This window comes from Hippoglossus hippoglossus, chromosome 7 (genome assembly GCF_009819705.1).
Source record: "Hippoglossus hippoglossus isolate fHipHip1 chromosome 7, fHipHip1.pri, whole genome shotgun sequence".
Lineage (NCBI taxonomy): Eukaryota > Metazoa > Chordata > Actinopteri > Pleuronectiformes > Pleuronectidae > Hippoglossus > Hippoglossus hippoglossus.
In genome coordinates this window covers 10,393,066-10,418,138 of record NC_047157.1, presented here as the reverse complement: position 1 = coordinate 10,418,138, position 25,073 = coordinate 10,393,066, and the positions used below count along the sequence as shown (strand labels likewise).

At 42.1% G+C, this 25,073-nt stretch overlaps 1 protein-coding gene across 2 annotated transcripts in view; it reads right to left on the bottom strand.

The window, feature by feature from the left end:
• Positions 1–25,073, bottom strand: part of sema3b (sema domain, immunoglobulin domain (Ig), short basic domain, secreted, (semaphorin) 3B) — a 77,510-nt gene that overhangs the window by 32,611 nt on the left and 19,826 nt on the right. The window contains exon 1 of one of the 2 annotated variants that reach the window (XM_034590642.1): positions 556–1,339. The exons of the other annotated variant lie outside the window; for it this stretch is intronic. The gene's annotated coding sequence lies outside the window, so the exon portion shown is untranslated. Of the gene's footprint in view, positions 1–555; positions 1,340–25,073 lie in introns of those variants that run through there. 2 annotated transcript variants of the gene reach the window in all.

Genomic DNA, 25,073 nt, shown 5'->3' with positions numbered 1-25,073 from the left:
ACATAATAAAATCCTATTGGAGACCTGCCTCACAGTGGTCATGCAGCCTAAACCTCTTGTCTGCTGTAGTAGCCATGGGAAGAGACAATGAAGGAGCCACTAAGGCGATGTCAGCCTGCTGGTATCTGGTAGACGGCCATTTGGCCGTGTTAAAAGCAGAAGCCGCGGTAAGTCAGGACCTTACAGAGCTGCCTCTGGTCTCCTGACTGGAGCTGCTCCAAACAGCTCTGTGAGGGGAGACTGCTCACTCTGCTGTATGGAAGCAACAGAGGCAATTCAAACTGGTTCTCTGAGGAAGGAGCCCACATGTCATCGGCATGATTTGTAAAACGATACGTGGGTTTGTAATGGAACTGCTCCGCAATGTGAGCTCAACAGAATCAACTTTACGCCTGAGCAGAAGTTAATATTTCATAGTTGTGCGATTCAGTTTTCCAGCCACATCAGAATCATCTTTTGTGTGCACAGTCATACAAGCAAGTAATTTAAGTGTGTACCACAGAAAAATGTTTTTAGCACAGTTTTTAGCACACTTTCAAGTCAGGATGAACTCACCTCTCCATCCGTTTCCAGGGGAACCAAATTCCTAAAGAGTTTAGAACATTCCAGGTCGGGATCAGCATCCACCTGAGCCCAAAGTGCCTCCAACAGCACTGACCGTTTCCATAGTTACAGTCCTGCTTATTGCTCTTCAAACTCTCAGTTTTTCCATTGCAATGAAAAAGAAAACAAAACGTCCATATGAGGCAATACCTCTTGATTTCTCACTCACATTAGAGAGTGCTTCACACACACCTACACACACTCACTGAGCTCTTTCTATGTGCTTGCAAAAGAGCCATTCTCAAGCTTGAGCATGTCTGAATACAATGTGAATGAACCAAGAAGTTCATCTGGCATCAGGTGGAAATAACTCCTCGTGAAGCTTCAACTCCAGAAAAAGTAAGGAAGAATGAAACAAAGTTCGAGGCAGGTGGAAGTCACTGCAAAAATGTGAAAAAAGTGGTAATTCCGGTGGTGGCGATGGTGCCTGGAGGGCAGAAAAAGAGCAGCAGCGGAGTCACAGTTTGGTGCAAAAGAGTCCAGTGAGACTTTTAAAGAAAGAGAAAGTCCAAAAGGCAGCCGGAGTGTAAGTTAAACGGCAGCGCAGTGAGATCTGAGTATTCCCCTGTCTGCAGTCAACTCCACTGATGAACAGCTCCACTCCAGCTCCACTTAGAAAAACACACAACCCTGTGCACACACATAAAAACGCCTCTCAACACACACGCGCGAAGAGTTCGCACACACACAGTTTTCACTGGAGCCGAGCAGAGAAGTGCTCAGAGGGCGAGCAGGCAGGAATAATGGACTTAATTCAAGAGGGGAGAGAGAAAGAGAGAGAGAGAGGGAGGGGTTGAAGGGAGGAGGGAAAGGTGGGAGGTAAGAGGAGGGGAGTGGAAATGGGCAGGGACATGTACAGTGCTGTTCTCAGTGTGTTTATGTGCTACTGTGTTGGTACCTGTGTACATTTTTTGTTTTTATAATCCATGATTGTGATCGGTGACTTTGTTGTGAACATGAAACCTTGAGACTTGTGATGTAGCCTCGAGTCAGTTTAATGAGACTGTGGGTTATCATGAGAGAAATGTGGTGAAATTCAAAACCCTCAGTCCTGGGTCACACTATCATTTACTGTACACCCAATGCAGCTGATGAAGGGTTTTGGAGACTAAAGACAGTCTGCATCAAAGCTTAGGCCCTACTTCTCTCAATGTGATTGCTGCCATGACCCATGTGATGCAGAACTGCAGAATTTTAATACAAAGAAGAAGCTTCTTTACATTCTGCATTTAAATTTACAATTGAGAATCAAAACACCAGCTACTGACAAATGAGGCAAATCAGTAGGTTTTTATATCTCTTTTTGTACATATTTTCATTTAAAAGCAAAAGATTTATGGAGAGAAAAAAAACAAAATAGGAGAATTTGACTGTTGATTATTCCTGTGAATCTGTACAAGAAGTATGTGACTCAAACGTCCACTGAAGTTAACGCTCCACTGAACAGATGGAATTTGTGCGAAGTGACGAGGAGACTGTAATGTCCTTATTGATTAATACACGCAACAAACTTGTCATATATTTGATTTCCACATAGACTATAAAATTGGACGACATGAAAGCTCCCCAACAGTGGAGCCAAAGCATCTCGATCACCACCTGGTGGCTGGCTGCAGTGTAAGGTCATAAGTCCCGCCTTCTCCATGTTAGTGGATGGGACATGGACCAAACTAGTATTTGATGCTATAAAAACTGGGTGCAATATCATGATTGACAGCTGCTTTGGCATATGTATTGTTAGGACCTCGCTACCGTGGCTGAATGCCCAGACTACTTCTTTATGTGGACCCATCTCAGACAGTGCAAAATGTGATGAACCAGGACATTGTTGTTTGCACAATGTGTAGTTGCCTCAAGTCACAAAAAAAGGTTGAAGACATGACTTTTTCCACACAGACTCATGACTCGCCTCAAACAAACGTAAAAATATTGTTGGCATAGAAAATCCTGATGCATGAAGATAACAGAGTAGTTTGGATAAAATCACTGCAAACACAAACAGAGAGGGATAAATGTGCAAAGAGAGAGATTTTCAGATACAAGAGATGAACTGTATGCTGGTGCGGATGACATAAAGCCTGATGAGCTACTGTACATCCAGTAACAGGGTAATTGGTATTCAATTATACTATATGAGGGTTTACATCACCATCTGCTCTTATCAAAGTTGAAGTATGGGTCAGCTTTTCATGACGAGATTCACAAGTGTAGGAAATCCACCAGGAGAGAAGTTTTTTATGAAAGTAACATGAAGACGAGATCTTGTTGGCTGGACCAAAAGACTGTGGTTTTCACACTCTCGCCCCAGTAGACTTGAAAGCTGGTAATAAAAGTTTGGATTTTCTATTATTTTCTTTCAGAGAAAATTTGCTTTGGTTTGCATCAGCACAGTTTCAGTGCAGCTGAGTTTTCCTTTGATGACAAGTTTTCACGAGGGTAAAAGTATCAAAGAGTCCATTCAACTTGCAAAACAGCTCCTGCAGCATAAAACGCTCCTCCGCTGTCCACTGGTACGGCATGCTCAAGCTCCAGACACTGGCCTCACTATGACTTCGCAGAACAATAAAATATCCTCAAGGAGCTCTAGAGCTGTGAGGAGGATGTGGTTTGTCTCACTACGGCGTCGAAGCTGCACGCTGTCGACATGGTCCATACATACTGCACTGACTGTGTGGATGTGGCAGGCAGATGTGCACCTGGTCCATCAAACAGTTGGGCCTTAATAAACTAAACTCAAAAATTTGTCTTTAATAAGTCACATAGTGTAACACTTATTATTCTATGTATGTGTGGGTGTGTCTCTGCCTATCTTTTATTCCCAGTTGCAGTGCTCCTTTAATCCTCATTCCAATGGCAGGTGCGGCACTGCGCCTGGCAACTGACACACACACACACACACACACACACACACACACACACACACACACACACACACACACACACACACACACACACACACACACCTAGAAACCCACTCTTACTGGGTATGGAGAGGTCATGGGTCTCACATTAGGGGTTGTCCGTGAATGTATTTTTGTGAGCGTGTGTGTTGTATCCAAGTATGCCTGCATTTTTAAACACAATGCACACTTGCCTTCAATCACTTAAACACGTTCATGCACATGAGCATGTGCACAATGAATCTTGCCGGTGAGTGAGGGTGTGTGGGTGTTTGTGCTGTATGTTTTTCAGCCCGTTGGCCGCCCTCCTGCTGACCTGTCTGTCATAAAGCAGTCTGATGTCTCTACAGGCTGCAGTGTGAGCACTGTGATCCCGACAAAGGCTTTTGTCTTAGCTGAAGCCTCTGTGCTATTGAAGCAGATGAGGGCTTAGCCTTCTAATAGCATCTTTGTGAATCTCTGTTTTATTGGAAGTCGATGAACCGAAATGATCTTTAGATTGTGCTGAGACCTCATTCAGACCAGCGTCTCCCACGTAGGGATCTCCCACTGTGGTCTTTTTTTGTCTATTTATGAATGAATTTAGATACATGAATATATATTTTTTAACAAAACTCACTTGAGTTACTGTGTAGCCTACAACAGGTCGGCAATTACATGAGTCAAGTAATTCCACAATATTTTACAGATAAATCAAGAATTTCTACTGTGCTTTGTATGGTGTTCTGCATTGATCTGTATGATGTGAAGGAGGCAGAGTCAGTCTGAACTGATATTTGTTGCAGAAGGGTTTGGACATTGGGAATTGATCCTACACATTAGGAGAGAGTAGGGGAGTGGGGGGTTGTAGGAGGATAAAAGGGAGGTGCCATCCACTTAAACCAAAATACCAAAACTGTATCCCCCTTGCTAACCTGTTAATTCTGCCATCCCCTCTTAACCACCCTCCCATCCCCTATGAGAAAGAGTGCTGCGTGTGCAGAATTTGTATGTGCATGTGAGCATCATATAATAAATGCTACTAAAAAAAAATTGCAGGATCCACAGTTTATTTTTAAAAGTTGAAATTGCCTGCTCCTGTGACGCGGAACAGGAGGTCAGAGCAGAAACATGGTCAGAAGCACAAAGTGGATACTGATGGAGACATCCAACCCCATTGGTGACAATAAAGCTGTTATGGTCTGTGGCAGGTGGGACGGATTCAGTATGAACTAAATAGATATAACTTTGTGACCGCCCACACACCCACCATGACGGATCAGCTCCAAGAATTGATCATCTGGAGATAATGTCTAAAGTTATATTCACCCCAAGCTTGGTAAAAATGCATCCATCCTCCCTGGTAAAAACAAAAAACATATATAGCCTAATACCTAAACAGAAACATTCTATAACAGGTGACTTTGCAAAGTGTGTCGACTGGATTGGGTTGTATTCCCGTGTTCAGTGTTCACTGATTTCATAAAATGATACTATTGTTTTTCATCATGTGTTTTACGTTGTGTAACCAGACGAGCAGTGATGCTCACATGACTGGACTACTTATTGAACACTATATAAGCAATGCTAACTGTGTACTTCCAGAATCTTCCATTTTACCTGTCATAAGTTTATTCTATACATTTTGATGATGTTTTTTTACACCAAAGAGCATTGGTAGTTGATAAGACAATTAACTTATACACTGAATGTGTTATTGTATAATGCTAAGTACGTATGTATATTACACAACGTCATACACCTTGACCACACATGGTCTCACACGATTTCAACTGTCTTACCAAAACCCAACTGTTTATTTAATTCCATAAACATGTCTCTATAGCACTTACAAATTCCAGGGGATATACTGTCCTTGCTGTGTTATTATCTAATCAGCAGCAACAGTAACACTAACGTGAGGGTGAATGCACAGTGGCAGCTGACAAGAAACTCGTCTACGTTCATCTTATGTCACTGAACAGAAATATTTATTCAGGCAGAAAGCTGGCTTCTCACGCTAAGAGCCAGATCTTTCTTAGGTATTTACAATGAGGTATTCCAACTTCCAGAACATATTACACTCATATTTACGTAGCCTTGAATCAATTTTGAAGGTAACCTGAAACAAAACACCCACAATACAAGAACAATACAAGTGCTTCAGTGTTGGAAGGTCATGCGTCATTGAAATCAATGGTAGTTTGTTAACTTTTAACACTGTGCCTATGAACACAACTGTTGAGGAAGCAAAGTATTATGGTTGGAAGAGAATCACTCAGGGAAATATTTAACTCACATTGTAATGTTAACAACTGAAGATGTGTTTTGGATTGTGGCCATGATGCTCACCAGCCTCCAGCTTGAGTTCCTACTCTCCGGTGTAGAAGAGCACAGTGTAGCTGTGTCTGGTTTCGGGAGAGACCTCTTTGAAAGGACCTGGCCAGTGAATGTGTTTGTAACTAGGTGAGGGGAAATTTCCTATGAAGATGGACTACAGATAATTCAACATAATCTGATCCTGGGTGCTGCTCCTAACGTCGGAGTCAAGAGTCAACATGAAATAACGTTTGGGTTTGGCTTAGGAAGACTTTGAATGTGTTTAATGTACTGTGGCAAACCTGGGTGTTCATTTCTCGCAGATGATGACATGGGTGAATGACCCATTCAGGGGACGTCATACATTTTGGTATTCGCTGCTGTTGCCCTTCATTCTCGACCAAATTGTCTGAGTTACTCTTTAAATCCAGCTGCATAGCTGAGAAGACTACATGGGTCTATATTACATATACTTTATTACATTAAGGGGTGTTACATACTGACCCAACATAAAACAAATCAACCATGCAAACTTCTGCTTTTAACCCATCCGTAGGTGGACATAGCCCACTGAACATGGCACAAGGGCAGTGACCAAATGGCAGCACCTGGAGAGCAGATGTTAGAGGGGAGCAAGGTGCCTTGCTCAGGGGCACTTAGACAGGGAGAGGAGTGTCTCTGTGTCCCTCCTCTTGGACTTGAACAGATCCATTGTCTGGTCCATCCTCCGGTCCAGTTATCATGTTTACCGGTCCGTGGCCCTGAACCAGTGACCTTCCAGTCCGATGTCCCTCTTCTCTAACCACTAGTCCACAGCCGCTCCCTTTGTTGCTCATAATGATACTAAAACCTCCAGGACAAATGCAGTCAGGCGGATTCTTCAAAAGCGCAGTCAGGACAATGAATAAAGTTTGCGTGTCTTTGCAGCCGGACAACCGGTGCAGTAAAGTGGGTGTGATACTGAGGTGGGGAGGCACCTGCCAACATTACATGTGTTGCATTGTGAACATTTGCTTAACAGATGCAGAAATCTCTAGGCCTGGATGCCAGGGCTGTAAAATTAGCAGCATGAATAACACTGAGAGAATGCTGAACCTTTTTTTCTTTCCCTGTGTGTTCTGGAGGGTGTTACATACTGACCCAACATAAAACAAATACCAGTACTAAGTGGATCATTAGCATCATTGCAACTATGGAGCCATTTATACCAGCATTAACACTATACTTATCCTCATTGTGCGTGTGTGTGTTTGTAAGTGCGTGCAGGGAATTTTAATAGAAACCACAGCAATGCAGCAGGAACTGAAAACAAACTATTATGTTTGGATGAGGTTAAACAAAAAAGCCATTCGGGTGGTTTTGTTGGGCTTTCTGCATGAAGTGACAACAGTAATGTGATGCTGCATCTGTGCAGCTGGAAATAAAAGAAAAAAAACTGAAAGTGGGAAACGAGGGATGAAGGGTAGAACTGAAAGAAAGAATTTAATGAAGGAATGAAGGAGAACAGATGAGAGAATAGAAAAAAAGGAGAGGAAACTAAAGACACCACATGGAAACATTAACTACTCTTTGTATTCAGGCTGGCTATCCATATCCAGTTGTGCTTTATGTGTCCTGACAGGTCGTCCATGACACGGTCCCCTGACCTCCTGACACCACAGGGATTATGGGGCCTCAGTGGAGAGTGACAGGAGTGGAAAAGAGAGAGAGTTACAGTTAGAGGGGGGGGAGCGAGCGAGAAGGGTTTTGCTTGGGAATCCTTGGGGCTCAGAAACCTGTAATCCTCCCTGTTTCACTTTGATGTGATCACACCCAACTGAAAGGATGGAGGATGCAGGGGCTGTTGGGTTAGCGTGTCAGGAGGGCAGGGTGGGTGGGGGGGACCGACTGTATAGTGCCAGGAGGCTCAGAGGTGGGACACACAATCTCACACACTCTCACAGGCATGCAGTCACACACCATCTGGCTCCGAGGGTCGGCGGGTGGATAAGACCACCTTCAAATATAAGCACGGCTTTAGTGACACATTTCCACACACACACACACCTTAGACCAGGTTCTGAAGGTCACCCAGTGGATTACTGCACCTTGCATGACCGCGGCTTTGTCTTTCACCCCCACACACACACACACACTCACACACACACACCAACTTGCAATAAGAAGTATTTCCCAGTGGAATGCACATTGCTCCACCAGTTCCCACCACTATTAACTCTAGATGGCTGCTCACCAGTTGATGAAGGCAAGTTTCTACTAGCTGTGGATAAGAAAGCAATATATCGACAATGTCTGAATTTTCCTTCTTATAGTGATTTATACGCACAGTGTTTTACTTTGATAGCCGCATGTCTCAATTCTTACCTTCACTGTTTGTTGGTTGGTTGGTTGGTTTGTGTGTTTGTTTGTGTCAAAGCAAGTTTACACAAAAAAAGATCAGGTGGCGGATCCAGGATTTTTGTTTTCACTTTCTCGACCGTTTCAAAAAAAAAAAATGTATCAGGTATATTTAAGGTACTGATACCAATGAGTAGGGCTATCAATATCACGATTATTTCAAACTTTTGTTAAATGAGTAAAGCGGAATCCCAAGAGTTTGTGAATACACGCATTGGGGAAAGTTAGCAAGATTGAATTGGTTAGTGGTTATACATGTCTGTTTCGGTACATGGGAAATTTGGTGCAGCTTGATTGAATTTAAGGAGACTGTTGGGCCTTGGCGGAGGAACGTGCTCTACTGAGTGCCATATATTGACAAAGTTGTTGGTTTGTCTTAAGCAATGATACAGTACACAATACATCTTTACATGGAGGAAATCAGACTAAAGAATCTGATTTACAGGCATGAACTGGTTTCGAGCCAAAAGGGCTGCACCAAACCCTGTAATTCTGAGCTTCACTTTAATCAGACCTGTGCTGTTGGTTCTGTGCTGCCACTCTGAGAGACCTTCAGCAAAGATCACAGTGAGGACGATGAAAGACAGAAACCAGGGAAAACACCTACTAAAATATAGAAGCTTTAAACATCAGCCTTCACAGACAGTAAACTCAGATTTACAGTTTTTAGAAGCCCACACATGCGTTGAACCTGCATGCTGCGAAGGATGTTTTCACACCTGTACATCCTTTGTATAGTATGACAAAGACAAACAGACTGAGAAATTCCTCAGTTATAGTTCCATAAAGGATTAATAATTATAATAATAATATTATAACTAATTATTATCATGACTGATACTTTCTTTGTGAGCTCTTTGTGCCACCACAGTGCAAGTGCAAATAACAATGTGCCACTATGGTGGTTAAAGTCACTGAATTCATATTTCATGGGGACATTTGTAAGTTAAGTATTATAATAAGGGTTAAAGCAACTCAGTGGTAACTAAGTGATGAAGAATATCAGTCAGCAGCTCCTCGACCTGTATTAGTATCTGTGTTGACTCCTCATCTTTAGTTACACTGTGCGGGTTAGAACAGAAAATGGATTAAAAGATATCAAATGTGAAAACCATATCTACAAATCCAAATTGTGGTTGAAATTTTTCGATATGTAAACATTTTTTTACAAATACTTGTTATTGGAAGACATTTTTGCTGAAAAGCACACAGATACAGCAAATAGAGTTGCACGTGATCGCACATGCACACACACACACACACACACACACACACACACACACACACACACACACACACACACACACACACACACACACACACAGTGAAGTGCTGCTGTGCTCCCTCATTAAGGCCTGAGATGTGATAGCAGTGAGCAGACCCAACGAAATGATTCCTGATCCTGATGGGCACTGATCCAACCAGACAGGCTGCTCTCAGCACCAGCATGGATTAATAATACACACACACACGCACCATATACACGAGTACATTCCTCTCAAGGGGTTGTTGAGACACCATATTGTGCAGCTAGTGTGTGAGTGTGCACATAAACTCTCAGGGGAAATCTGGGGCGAGCTCAGAATGAGCAGATTTCTCGGGAACATCCTGACACACACACACACACACACACAGGTGACTCTCCTTGTCACAACATGCAACATACATGAACACACACACACATATGTGCACTGTCTGCCACTAATTTTGCAGCACAGTAGTCTTATAAATCACAAAATATGAAAACCTGTTATTTCATTTTACGCACACTTTTGACAAAATGTAATTTTCTTAAATGTACCTTTCTTTCTCTTTAGCTTTTCTGATAAATCTTAAACCGTCGAAGTAAAACTTGTCATGTGTCATATAAAAGTCACATTCCTCTCATAGTAAGGTGCTATGGATGGAAAAATTACTCTGCTATTAAAATTCTTTTTTAAATGCTGAATGAAGCTCACATTCATTGTGGGAGACACAGAATTAGCTGAAAAATTAGAATCTGTCTGTGTCTGACCAAACTGGATTCTGATAGAAACATGTTTATGAACTGTTATATCAAAGCAAATCAATGTTAGAGCTTAGAGTCTCAAAGGTGAAATTGAGAACTGCTCTGCCTTTATTAAACACTTCTATAGCTTTATCCATACTATTACGTTTTAGTTTGGAAATGGCGTTTTTATCATTGTAAAACTCAGAATTTAACTCCACAAAGACAACAGGGTCATTAACGCTTGTAAAAAAAATCCTCCATGTTGCGTTCTACACTGGCAGCGGAGGCTAATGCTGGTTGTTTTCTTTCGGAAGGTCATGTGATCATGAATCAGTGAAGGCTACTTCTTGGCAAACAAAGACCCAATCACCAAGCGGTTGTGTTTTCGTCCTTGTTACCAATAATATCTGTGTCTGCCCATCCAGACTAAAACGCAGCCCTGGAATTTTCTAATTAAAATGGGATCAGCAGCATTTCCAAACTTCTCAGTTTCTGTGTAGAGTGGACGCCAGCTGATCCGTAGCGGAGTCACTGCTTTTTCATATGAAAATGTAGCAGTATTGATGTAGCACATGCAACCTAATCCAGTCATCTATCTGGTCTATTCTGCACTCTCCTTAAATGTTTAACTAAGACATAAACAAATGATTTCGATAAGGTAAAGACTTCAGGTTTCACGATTGAATTTTTCACTTTTAAGTGTCAAAACATCATAGATTTATCCCATTAAAGGGAAAAGATTACAACACACTCTGGATTCTTTAAGTAACAGACCATGCACACCTTCATCCAGCAGCTCGCTGTCCTCTGACAGACATGTAGAGCAGCAACAACACAAACAGACACACACACACACACTTAAACACACAGTCTGTGATCATAACTGCTGCAGCAGATTACATGAGTGGTTAAGGTACTTTCAGCTTTGCCATAATTGTGATTTCACTTTTAGACATAGGCTGTGCAAAACAGCTGCTCAGACACAAACACTTAACTCCCACAAACACACACACACTCACACATGCCCATATTTCTCAGGTGCATGAGCGCTGTCTGTGTCTGGCGGGCCAGAAATCCCCACCATCAACCGGTAATTGAAGACAGTCAGTGATGGTGGGAGAAAAAAGGGGATGAATGAATAAACAGCTATGAGAGGAGAGGGATTGATGAGTGAGATGTGAGATGTGAGATGATGTGCAGGAGATTTTGTACCATCAAATGTGGATGCTCATTGCCCTAAGTGCATCTCTGGCTACACTGAGTTACAGACAGCAGCTGAGGCCACCCATAGTGCACCTGGAAAGTTATTCCTTCACAACCAAAGTACAGGCAGAGAACAGGGAGGGTGATAAAGGAGTGGAACAGGAACTCCAACTAAAGAAAATGATTAGATGATGAGAAAAGAGCAGGATATAGAGAAAACCACAGAGCCCACACACACTCCTACTCTTTCCTTTTTCCTTTTCTATTAAATGGTTGCAGATTTCTGTCCCTCGTTTGTTCAATCCAAATGTCCACTTCCCTCTGGACGACAGCTCTGGTCACTGCTAGACCTGTGCTCTGTCCATGACACTTGTCCAAGATCCACCCACCACTGGGCAGGTGAGTCGTTTTAACTTTTTTAATGTTCTGTTGACCCACGGAGAAGGAAATATCTACTTTTCCACTGGAACAATGGGACGTTTATCACAAAGCATGATGCGAATTTGGCTCCGAAAGAGGAAAATTTGACATGTTTGGACTTTTAATGCCGCTTAGACCTTGTGCAAAATCCTGACTGGAGAACAAAGGCTTTTTAACAACGGCACTCAGTGCAAATGGCAAAGCTATTGGAGAACACTTGAGTTCACATTTATTCCAGACGAAAAGGAGTCTGTCGGCCAGTTTGACACACACACACACACACACACACACACACACACACACACACACACACACACACACACACACACACACACACACACACACACACACACACACACACACACACACACACACACACACGAACACACAAGTGACACAGGGTGTGATTTCAGGTTGCCGCGGAAACACGGGAAATCACCTCGTTATCACAGAGGCAACAGCTGTCATTAACATAGCCCCCAAATCACAGAGACCGAACACACACACACACTGAAAAAAAGGTCTAAACGCACTGAAATGAAAATCTGGAGTCTTGTTTTTAAATAAGTGTGCAATGAGTTTCATTTTCATCCGGAGCCAACTTCAGCCTAAGACAGAAAAAGCCTGTTCTGCTTTAGACAAGCACACCGAGCTCAAGATGTCCAGTCACAGCAGCTGGCAGTCAGGAGGAATATTCGTGGCCTCGCACAACAACCTGGAGCTTTTCTGTTAAACGTTGAATTTGTATCAGTGTGTCTGCATCAGGAAGTAATCTGTCTTCCCCAGGTTTAAAAAAATAAACCTATTTTTTCATCTGTAAATGCTGCCTCACTGGCGGCTGTGCGTCAACCTATTTTAAGGCTAAAAATTATGGAAATAATGTGCTGTCACTATTTCAAGCAGAACCTGGTAGTTTAGGCTATTTCTGGTGCTAAATTTGGTCAAATATACAACTTGGTCCACAAATATCATGAGGTCATTTCTCCACCGCAGCCTCTTTCTCCAGGCTCCCCCAGGTAGTCGGCCAAGAGGACGAAGATTAGAGCGCTCTAAGTAATGGGCTGTCCTGACCAAACAAACTGTCATTTCCCTCTGTTTTGGCTCAGCCCCTCTTTCCTTCCCTCCCTCCCTCTCTTTGGAGCCAACGTGTCAAGGGGAAAAAACAAAGCTGTTTAAACTGTTTAACTGTGAGCAGCGTGAAGCCCCGAAGACAGATGGAGGTTGGAGAAGGAAGGATGAAAGACATGCTCAGACCAAACGTTAGAGGAGAAACTATAATGACAGATCTTTACATTTCAGCTGATATAGCCACACGTTATTTACATGGCAGATATGCGGTCCTCAAGTCAGTTTGAAAAGTTACAGGCCATATTTATGTAAATCCCAAAATCATATACTGGGACTAACGTCCACATGCAACATCTTGATATAGAGATATATAACTCTCTGTGGATAAGTTACTATATGTATGTTTGAAATGTTCAATACTAATAAACTGCCACTTTTAGATTTTCATAAAAAAAAAGCTGCCACCAGCATCACCACAGGCCAGACAAACAGCCCATTGGGTTTAGACTGGGCACTACAGTACTGATCAAACTCTGGATTTGTCTTGATTCATGTATTTCATGAGATGCATGAATTCAGCCAAAAGTTAAAGACATCCTTACTTCCTGTAAAACCGTTTGCAGAGATATCATCATCACCATAAAGACCATCACAGACTCTGACATAATCAAACTTATGTCTGTGACATTACATTAAAATCTCTCTTCATAATCAATAGCTCAACTTACGTTTAAAGTGATGCTTCATTAATGTCCTACAGTAAAATTGTGTCTCCACAGGAAAGGCTTCACATTAAGAGCATAATGACAGGAAGATTCTATATGGTTCAAAAGTGAAAAGGGAATTTGACCTGAAACTTTCATCTCGACTGTGACAGTAATAAACCTTTGACCCGATCATCATTATCTACATCTCATCTATTAAAGAAAACAGGAGGAGAGGATGAGATAAACGAGAACCTTTTTGAACTTCATTACATTCCATAAAGCAAAAGGACAGCAACAGTAAATCCTAATCTACCGCAAGATCTTACTTTGGATGTTCGCACTTAACTCTCGGGTGCATGTGAATATGCAGAATCCATATCCAAGGAAAAGATTATCTAGTTTCTGTGTCTAGTTTGACCAATCACGTTTGAGCAGGTCTTAGTTGCCAACAGTCCATGTGGAGAGTAAAGGAATCAGAACACGTTGACAAATCCATTGGCTATCGACATTCATATGCAGAGAGCTGTTAGAGATCAGCCAAAATGTCAGCTGGAAGTAAAACACCTACAAAAGGATCACTGTTTGTGTTTTGACAGAAGACACTAGTTGGACTGTAAACAGTGTATGGGAAATGGAAGAAAAGAGTTTTGACCCAGATACCCATTGTCTACACTGGAAGGAATACCGGCCCCTTGCTCCAGAGGCTAATTAGTCGTCACTCCAGGATTGTTCAGTTGGGGACTTATGTCCGTTACACATAACATGCACCACATGAAAACATCTTCCATGTTGCATCATACAAAATGGCTATTATAAAGCGTCATCCTGGACCTGAACATGAAGGAAACATAAGTGGGGATAAAAAAACACTGAGGAAAGGAGACGAACAGAAAGTGAAACGACAATGAACAGTTCTGATCAACAAGTACGGTACATCCACACCAGGACGGGACACATTCAGCCCGACAGACAGAGCAGACAGAATGGTTTGAGTTAATGCTCAGCCAAGTAACACAGACACTGTTCTTTGCTTTGCTCTTAGGTCTTTAAAATGATTAATTACACAGTTGTCATGACTTGAACTTTAAGCCTCAGTGTTCTCCCCGCACTCCCCGAAGACGTAGCTCTTCATGTGTCTCTGAACTTACCGAGGAGCTTTTCTTCAGCTGCATTAAAACTATAAATTGATTATTGATTTAGTTTTATCCTTCGAGGAGGATGTGTCAGAAGACAAAAGCAAAGTAAAATAAATTAGTAGTGATTTGCTTGTGTGTTTTTTTTGACATAAAAAAAAACTAAACATCAACATCCCCACAGGGTCCCTGCTACACTGGATCAACCACAGATCACATGTCAACAGTTTTTAAAGGAACTATTAAATTTGTGGAAAGAATCTTCCATTGAAATGTTTTACTCTTGAAATGAACGTTTCCATTTAAATGCAAACCTCCTTTAGTCCCAAATCCTCTGAAGTAAAAAGGATACTTTAGCTGTTGCTCCCTCCGATCGACGCCTGGTTTCAAAAACAGATTGAGATTAATCAAGAGGCCTGAGTGCTGATACGCCTCATGCAGTAACTGTGTGCCCTGATACACAGTCCTTCTCTCTGTAAACGAAACCACAAAAACATTAACGCCAAGACGCCACAGCCAGCTTGGCCAACGTGACTACTCCCGAACACATTAAGTACACAGCCTGCAGCCTCCTCGCTCTGACCGCAGCAGACCCGCTCCAATAAAAAAGACAACTGTGTAGTGCTTCTCCTCATGTGTTATTACTTTAATGTGATTCCCCAAGTTGGCTGAATTACACCATATATCTCCTCCAAAACGTGCCAAACAGTTTGAGTGAAACAACATGAGAGATAGAGACGATGACGTGGGAAAGAAGATTTGTGAGATACCTTTATGTAGACTTCTAAGGACATTCTTGGAAAGTGGTGTTATGGTTAAGGTCAAATTTAATTCAGGTTAAGATTTTGGCAATAGAGGGACCTCACAAGTTTATAAAAAATATATAGATATATATGTACAGGTATGTGTACTTGATTAACCACAGTGTAGGGACTCATATCTTAATGGATGACAAAAACGTGGTCCCTCAAAGTTAATCCTCATTTTAGGTAAAAAAAAAAAAAAAGTGTGTGTTTGTGTGTGTGTGTGTGTGTGTGTGTGTGTGTGTGTGTGTGTGTGTGTGTGTGTGTGTGTGTGTGTGTGTGTGTGTGTGTGTGTGTGTGTGTGTGTACTTGTGTTTGTTGCCTCTTTAGGACATTTTTGAATATAAACACCAACCTTGTTAGGACCAGTAGACCGCATGGGGACCAGAGCCTGGTCCTAATGAGGTACAACTTAATTTCTGATGTCCTGGTTAGGGTTAGGGATAAGATGTGAATTGGGGTCAGGTTAAGGTTAGGGTAAGGCATGAATTGGTCATGGTTAAAGTTGGGGTTAAGGTTTTGGTTACACTGTCTGGAATGAGAAAGGTTCTCTGTGTGTTGGCCCTGTGAAATTAATGAAAGTCCTTATAAGGATAGTTACACAAGCGTGTGTGTGTGCGTGTGTGTGAGTGTATGATGGATGTGACGTTAAACCTGATGATTTTCTGTTCACTTGAGGGCAACAGAAATACAACATTGAAATATAATCACTCTCTAAGTAGATATGGTATCCTTTTTATCAAACTGTTTTTTTATATATATACCCAGAAGATACTGACCCACATTAGCACTTATTTAGTAATTTAAAACTGATGTAAATTATTCACAGTGACGTTTTTGCTTTGTTTTTCTTCTTCACAAACTCCTGAGGGAACTATCTGGTCTTTTAGCTGCTAACTCTTCACCGTGTAGTCACCAATGTCTGTTTGCTATTTGGTTCTGCACGAGAGTAGTGTGCATTGGGTTTTTAGCACAGTGAGTTTTTTAGTTGAAAACAGCTGCCTGCTGCACCCAAAGCCAATGCTGATGGAAGCAGTGACAGTGAACAAAAACAGTCAAGTTGTGGCCCAGAAAACCAGAGCAATGAGCCGAGAGAGGCTGAAACCCATAGAGCCGAGGCTAACTGCTGAGTCAGGGGGCCAATATCTGAGTTTGTCACCAGAAGTGACCTCTTCCACATACGAGTGGTCCTCCGTTGTTAACATAATAAACTGACGGTCCTCGGTCTAAAGCTGAAGTGAGGCCTGTGTGATTTGTTCATCTGTTGATCATTAGTCAGATTCTGCCTTTGAATCTCTCTCTGTCCTGCTTTCTGTCTCACTGCTCGTTCCTCGCTTTGTTTATAAGTTGTTATCCTAACTTTCCACTTTGGCATCTGTTCTTTACCGTTTATCTTATTTAAATCACTTAATGTGTTATTAAAGTGTTAAAATGTTCTCTTTTCTTTGTGTTTCTTTTTTTTCTATTTGCTCTGACTTCTTCATTTGTCCTCTGTCCTTGTGTTCTGCCCAAACCCTCTGTTGTGATACGTTTATGAAAGGAAGTGCACTAAGACAATCAGGACCAAAGTTCATAAAAATAAATTATTCAATACAGGTTTCTTAGAAATGTTTGCTGACAATAAGAGGGATACCATCTTACAGCTGCCTGGTGTAGGTAAACGCACAAAGAAGGAAATGTAATGTACAAAGTGATTTCTCAGTTGTTTTCACTTGATAAAGTATTGGCAGAAGCCGAGACATGGTAATTTTCAATTTTCCACTCAGGCTTTCAGAGAATATTATGACATAAAAGACACAGCTCTGCTCTCATAAAATCGATTCTACCATAAAACAAGTGTGTGTGTGGTGTGTTTGCACTCCAGGTATTACTGATATTGTGGGGACCTTCTGTTAACTCAGTCACAATATGGAGACATATTTTCCTTATGACGACAAAAATGTATTAATAAGTTACGATTTTGGTTAATTTTAGGTTCAGGGTTAGGTTTAGGCAAGTAGTAACTATGGTCAAGGTTCGAGTAGGTCTCCAGGAAATGAACGTTAGTCAGTGTAATGTCATCTGAAGTCATGGAAACACAATTTTGCATTTGTGTGTGCGTGTGTGTGTGCGTGTCGGCAGCTCTCATTATAACACAACCGATCCGGAGTTTCCAGTGACCAGCAGTGTGTGTGCAAACTGTACGTTTGTTCTGTCGTTGAAGTGTGTGTTGCATGTAACCTCATATAACCCTAGCATGGGCTGGTCTACCAGTGTATTAGGATATTGAAAGAACATAGCCTGTGGTTTACCAAAGCATGGCCAAGCTCTCGAAAGAAAGATTCTGAGTTTTGAATAGAGAAGTAACGAGCCAACATGTTGTAAATGTGCCTTTCACCACGAACTTGTCATGTTATGCAAAATGTTCACGCTGCTTATTTTCACTTGCTAACGTCTTTGGTTTTCTTTTCGCTTCTTTTTTTAAAAATTTCTACTTTTACATATGTTTGAGGATTTACATTTGCAAGCAGACACAAGTGGTGCAGCTCGTTGATTATCCTTCAAACAGTGAAAACTGACGCTAACATGTTCACGTGTTAATGTTTTTTCAGATTCTTTCTTGCAACTCAAAACTGTAACTGTAGCAAAAACAACACAATGGGCTGATTCCTAATGTAAGACAGATGCATGGAGGGAGACGTCTATCAAGGCCACCACAGCGAACCCTGCAGCATGTCGGTCAACAGAGAGCCGCCTCTCTTGCCATGTGTTTGAGGAAGAATTGTAAAATAGGTGGTGCCGTTCAGCATTGTAAATACATGGTCGGGACTTCACTGAGTGCCGGTTAGGGGAAAAAATGAGGGAGTAAAGCTGTGAATAAGTCATCCACTGGTGAGGGAAACCATACACACAAACACACACGCACAGTCTGGCAGCAGCTCATGACCACAAAAGCATGATGCCATTTGGAGGCACTTAGAAAGGGATTCTCTCTTCTCTTCTTTTTCTTCCTGCTCCTTGTTGTTCTGTCCTCCCTTTACCGCCTCATTCAACGAGATTTTTATCTTTATTTGCCTCATCTCGATTAATTGTTCCATTTCTTTCCTCCTCTGCCTCCTTCTTTTTTCTTCGTCCTCCCTTCGTGTTCTCAACCTTCCAACCCACATGATTTTGTATCTCCTTCTATTTCTTTTCCACTAAAAACATAATTGTAAAATCTGATAAAATAAAACTAACTGTGAAGGCGGCCCATACCCATTGTGGTTCATTATTTTTGTCTTTCTCATTTCAACTGATTTTTTCCAAATGCAGCCTCAGTCCAGCACATCCACTCCATCCCTCAGATGGGAAACCCATCAGGCACAATAGGATCTGCTCTCACTGACTACCAGTCGCAGATACGACATCTGCACTATGTCCAAAGCTGGATAAACCCGCTGCACCTGCAACAGAGATCAACAGGAGATGGAAAATCACACTGGTTTTTAATAGGCTACTTCATCTCTAATAAGGCTCTGATTTTGGGACTTTCTCACTTGTTTTACTTTTGGCCACAAATAAATCCAATCATATTAGGAGAATAAATCGTACGGCAATTGGAACGAGTGCTGATCTGCTTATGTTCTATATGTGAAGGCCAGACTAAACACATATGGTATAATAGTCCAGGGGAGTCCGCAGGCAGTAGCTTTCACTTAACTCTTTCCCATATCAACTCTCTGACCCAGAGCCGAGCTAAGGATAACGATATATACACTGTCAACACTGAAAATTAGGACAGTTGTGTATTCTGTCATGGTGCAATGCATTGACTCAAGTGCAAATGGCCACTGCTAGTGTGGAGAATAATGCAGGTGGCTCTTCTAAAACTGTGTTGTACTGTATGTGCAGGGGTATTGTTCCATTCCAGCAGCAGCTTATTACACCTCCTCAAACTCTTCTTTGTTCCTCAAAATCACATATTCAAAATGTTTGTCGTGAAGAAATTCCCCTGTGACCGCGCCCCCATTCCCCATCTCACTACCCTCACAGCTCACCTGCAGCTGAGGAGCTCCAACCACAATTTGACAGGATGGTTCCTTAGGTTTGTGACATCTCAAACCCAGGCTGATTAAATCAGTTTTTGTCAGACTGGAATTTGTGTTGAAGTAGAAATACTCCATGTCAAAATATGTCTTTTATGGGTTTTTCCTTTATAGTCTGAAAGCAGACGTGTCATGTGCCTACCAAAGCAGCGTGAGCTGAAGCACAGGAAACACGTTAACATGTTTGAAAACCAGATTTTCACCAGCGGGGGACTTTCAGGAGACAAAGAGTCGAGGGACTGATCTCCTAGTAAACTTCTGTCAACTCCAATATCTAGTGTCTGCAATTCATCCACATCCACATCCGCCCTTCATGAAAATCTCAGAGTACAAAGATTTTCACATTTTTATGTGTCACAAGAATAAGCTCAAACTCTGCTAAACTGTATTATTCCGTATGTGGGATGTTGTGATTTTGAATTGATGCATTCCAGAAGAACTTCTTTCACCTCTGCTGCATCTTACTAACCATAGCTTTCCTCTGTAATCTGATTACTGGTGCCTGTTTGGTAGTGGCTGGTGGGTGATATAATGGAACTTCAGTGACTCCTCCATGAGAGTGTGTTTCAACAAAAATCGGAGCTGTAGGGCCAGACACACTTAATTAGGTTAGTCAAACAACATGTGCACTATAGACAGAGAGCAGCAGCAACAAAAACACGGAGCTGGAAGATGAGACGGAGCGAAGAGAGATGGATGATAAAACCACGAGAGGAAGAGGAAGAGAGAGAGAGCGCAGAGGGAGGCAGGACACAGAGGAAGGAATAATACTGCAAACTCATAAACCGCCTTGTTTCTTTTTTTCCTTCTCTCTTCATGACACTTCTCACTCCTCTGCCATCCTGCTGCTCTCATCCTGCCAAATACCAGGGTCCCACTTGGAACGTCACAGAAATACATCAGTCAGAGTAACGACCTGTGACATTTTACTGTATATCGTAAATGTCTGGATTCCTGCTCACTCTAACCACCAGCACATATGGTGTAACAGCAGCTGAATGTACACCCGTCTATGACAGCTTCTGTTTGTCTAATGTTGGTTGTGAGACTCACAGTTTATTATTTTTGCTGGCAAGTGAAACTCTCACACATTGTCAGACTATTAAAGAAAAACAACATTTGTAATTGAAGTAAAACAACAAGCTGTAAGTGCAGCAGTCGCCAAGTGTCTTCTACTGGTTAAGCTAAGGGGGGGAAAGTACGGGAAGAAAACCAGTAGGTAAGAGGTTGTGCCACTGAGTTCACCCGTGTAGAAACACCTTTAATCAGACTACTTTTATGTTCCAGTTTCTTTTCTTTTGTCCCGAGTCAACACCAACCCCAGTGGAGTGTTTATCCCAAACACTCAGTGCCAGGCACAGAGCGGAGAAACCCCACGATGACCTGGTGGCTGAACTGTTGAGTTGACCAACCCCAACTTGAAACTAATTAAATGTAGTTCACACACACAGAAGAGAGCAGAGTCACACATCTTTCTCTCAGATCTCCACATGAGTAGTTCACAAAAGATCCAGAGTCCAGAAACATGGATTTGTCTGTCAAATCACTCAGGTCAACTAAGTACCTGTCAGGAGACCCAAATAGAAGTTAACATTTTTTCGGATCAGTTGGAATAAGTAAAGTCCAGGTATTGTAATGTGTATTGGAAAGGAAAAAATGGATACAGTCTTGGAGCAGATATATCAGCTGCCCATAGAAAAGTATTCACTTTATACTGTACAGAGCATGTACACAGACAGAGAGGCCTCAGCAAAGTGTCTGGTTCTCAGGCAGACAGAGCAGTGGGAGTGGTACACCATCCACACTGCTCCCCTCGTTCACCCCGCCTAATTAATTAACACACTTAACGAGTTCATACTTAACGAGTTCGGCCTCAACACTGCCACTAATTGGCCATGTCAGAATGCATGTGTCCCGTGCTAATTGGCTCTTTGATTGGGGCTTCATGGAATTAATTAGCCAATTAACCACTTCAGTCTGCCAGTTCAGCCTCACTGTGGCTTATGCTCCCGATTTGGGTTGGATTAGTCAGTGGTGCAGCACAGATTAGAAAATACACCACTGTCTGTCTGCCAAACTCAAGCTATAAAAAACACAGTGGGGAACTGTAATGTCGTCATGTTGCTGCTTTAGATTCTGAGAGCATCCCGAGTATGGTTAGATATAGTTTGGGTTGTACAACGATAAGAACGGCTGTTTTTGTTTTTAGGGCAAATTGGTTGTTAAAATTTAACATATAAATGGTGTTTACAGTATACTCCCTGGTCCGGGAGCAGCAGCTGCCAGGTTCCGAGGCTGTCGGCTCCCCACTCTCAGTTATTGTTAGGACATTTGCCAAATGCCCTAGTGTTGTGATTCTTTTATGTTTAATGTAGCCACACTTTAGACCATTTAGCTTTGGAGGTTTGTTGTTGTGTTCTATCGAGTTTGAGCTATCTACTGGCTAACTGCAGGCTAATGTTACACACTGCCATGGCCATGTAGAGAGTGAGTTACAACAAGAGTTTAGTGTAATGCTAACTAGACTCGTGTGGATTTGTACATTGCCTGTCAGCAGGACAACTGTTTCAGTACAGAGCTCAGGCACCGAAATGAGACACCGAGATCTGTGTTGTGATTCGGTCCAGTTGGCACCGTCCATGTAGGAACCTTTCAGCACCAACCCTAAACCTGAAACACCAGGAACAGAGACACAGCTAAATATTGACTGTTGAAGAGCATGGCACGGTAAAGGGAATGGAGCAATCTAAAGGTGGGTCAGATGGTTAGACAAACTGTCCTCGTTCTATGAGGTTTGTAGTTTACATTCTCAAAGCAGCCCCAAACTTCTGAGAGGGAACAGTAAGTATGTGTCCAGTTGTTCTCATGCCTCCCTTAAACATTATCAAGATTCCTTGTTGAAAACAAATGGGACAGCTACATAGACACAACTGTCTCTGTGGTCCCGATGAGGAATGCTATCAATGAGCTCAAGCCTTTGTAGGCAAGCAGAAGGTCAACTGTAGATATGTCTGGCTGTAAGTGCCACAATGTAGAAACACAATGAGAAATGTGTCTGATCTCTTTCACACCCAACAATCCCCTGCGGTGAATTCTTTTGATTCTGCTGTCAGGGAAAATTAGTTTCCCAAAATCAACTCTTTGGAAACAGGGTGTCCAATCAATTTTATTGCCATGTGATACTACACATGTTAAAGCATCAACAATAGAACCAGGTTCCTAACTTCACTAAGGCATAAAAGTGTAACTGCTTCAGAAAGGATTCAGATATTTGAATCTGAAGATAATTGAGAAGATGACAGATGGGCTTGGTTACAAATCCAACAGCAGCTTTGGCTCATTTAATTGACTAAACTAACAACATGTTTAAAATATTTCCGTGGTGAATTAGGAATAAACAACTGTGCTTCAAGTTAATACTCTCTCCAGGCTTTAAAGAAAAACTGCCACTGAATTTACCTGGACACTATCGTGGATGTAATAAAGTACATTCATGTTTTTGTCTGTGTTTGTTAGTTAACAGGATTATGCATAAAAACTGCTCAACTGATTTCAAATGAAACTTCGTGGAGGGGTGGGGCATGACCCAATGATGAACCCATCCCATTTTGGTGTGGGTCCAGATCAGTGGGCGGATCCAGGATTTTTTTTAAAACTCTTTTTAACAGTTCAAGATCGAGCGTTTCTCTGCATTTTCGTTGATTTGTCAGATCTTGATGGAAAAATAGGAAATGTTTAGGGGACTGGTGCAGATCCAAATAAAATTTCAGATGTAGTGAATGTTGTTTTTTAAGGAGAATGTTGGGCCTTGGCAGATGAATGCACTCTATTGAGTGCTATTCTAGAGTTTTCATTGATGTCTGTTTGTTTGTTAGTTACTTAGCAGTATTACCCATGAACTACTGACCTGATTTCCATGAAATGTTATGGATGGGTGGAGCATGATAAAAGGATCCAGATAAAAGGGCAGATCTAGAAACTTTTTTCACTTTCTTTAACATGGTGAGATAAAGCGTTAGCTTTAGTGTAGGTATTTGTTCTCCGAGTGCCCTTCTACTCAACAGATGCTCTACAGCTGAATAGCTGATGTACTATAAAACCACTCTTAAACAATCCCTTGTAACAACTGCTTAGGTGACGAGAAATAGCTTTAGTTTAGGTTATTAGAGCAGTGAATGGCTGTCAATGGCTTCAGTCCTAGAGTAGCTCATCATCCTCTCAGAAAAAATAGTGTATAATCCAACGGTGCAAGCTGGGATTTGAGACCACTTAGGAAGATGACAGATGGGATTGGTAACAAATCCCCTTATCCCCAGCTCACTTCATTTCCATAAGTGTCAACACGCCTGGAGTCGCGTAGAGAGCAGAGAGCAGAGAGAGATGAGTTTTGTGAATATGCAATAAAACATGCAACTCTCATTGCCTCATCGGTTAAAGTTGCATGCTGGGAAATGCATCCCACAGTGCAACGTTGCTGAGTCTCAGCAACGAGACAGGGTGTTTGCTGTCAGCAGTTTGGGAATATGCAGGGTGCAGATGAGCATGTGTTAAAAGATAAAGTCTCTTTAGTATGAGAGTGTGAAGGGATTTGAAATCCCCCGCTAATAACACTAATAAATTCACACACACACACACACACACACACACACACACACACACACACACACCAAGGCAAAATACATGAGCAACACAAGACACCAAAAGAGGTAAGCAGCAAGCTTCACTGTGTGAGGTGTATTCATAGTGAGAGGTTTTACACACACACACACACACACAGGAATGGATTAGAGGATTTGGGGAGTCACATCTACTCTCTCTCTCTCTGTCAAAGAGAGTAGATGTGATACGGTTGCTCACTAAAAGAAGCATAGCAGAGAGTGTAAGACAATGATGGAGATCATGAAACAGGGTGACAGCATAATTGGTCGAGGCAAGAGAAGAGTGTGAAGGTGTGAATGAAAGAGTGAGAGAAGAAGGGAAGAGCGGGGAGGAGAGCTCCACCAGCAGTGTTGTGTATGGGAGGTTTTCCTAGGAGAAGGAATGCAGTCGGGGATTCTTTTAATTCTCCAAACTCCGCCTCAGTGCCCAGCCTACTCAGCCGTCCTCACACACACACCGACACACACACACACACCGACACACACACTGTAGTTACATCCACATACCAGTCATTCTCTCTGCACAATGCTCCATTGCCAACCACCAGAAGGTCCCTTGCTGCTTTTCCTTGCCAACCTGCAAGCTCAGCTCAGGCCTCTATTAACAGAAATGACCTCATGAAATATTTTTCCGAAGCCACGTCCAAGTCCAGTCAATATGATTTATTTAACCCTCCAGCAGCACGCTCATCATAAAACTCAGGAAAGGACACCGAAATGTGTCTTTATTTGTTGGGTTCTTGCCGACTGCCCATCTTCCCTCCTTCATGTGGAATAGAGCTGTTGTGTCACATAAGGTCAGATACCTAACAGCGTGCTGCATGTTTCA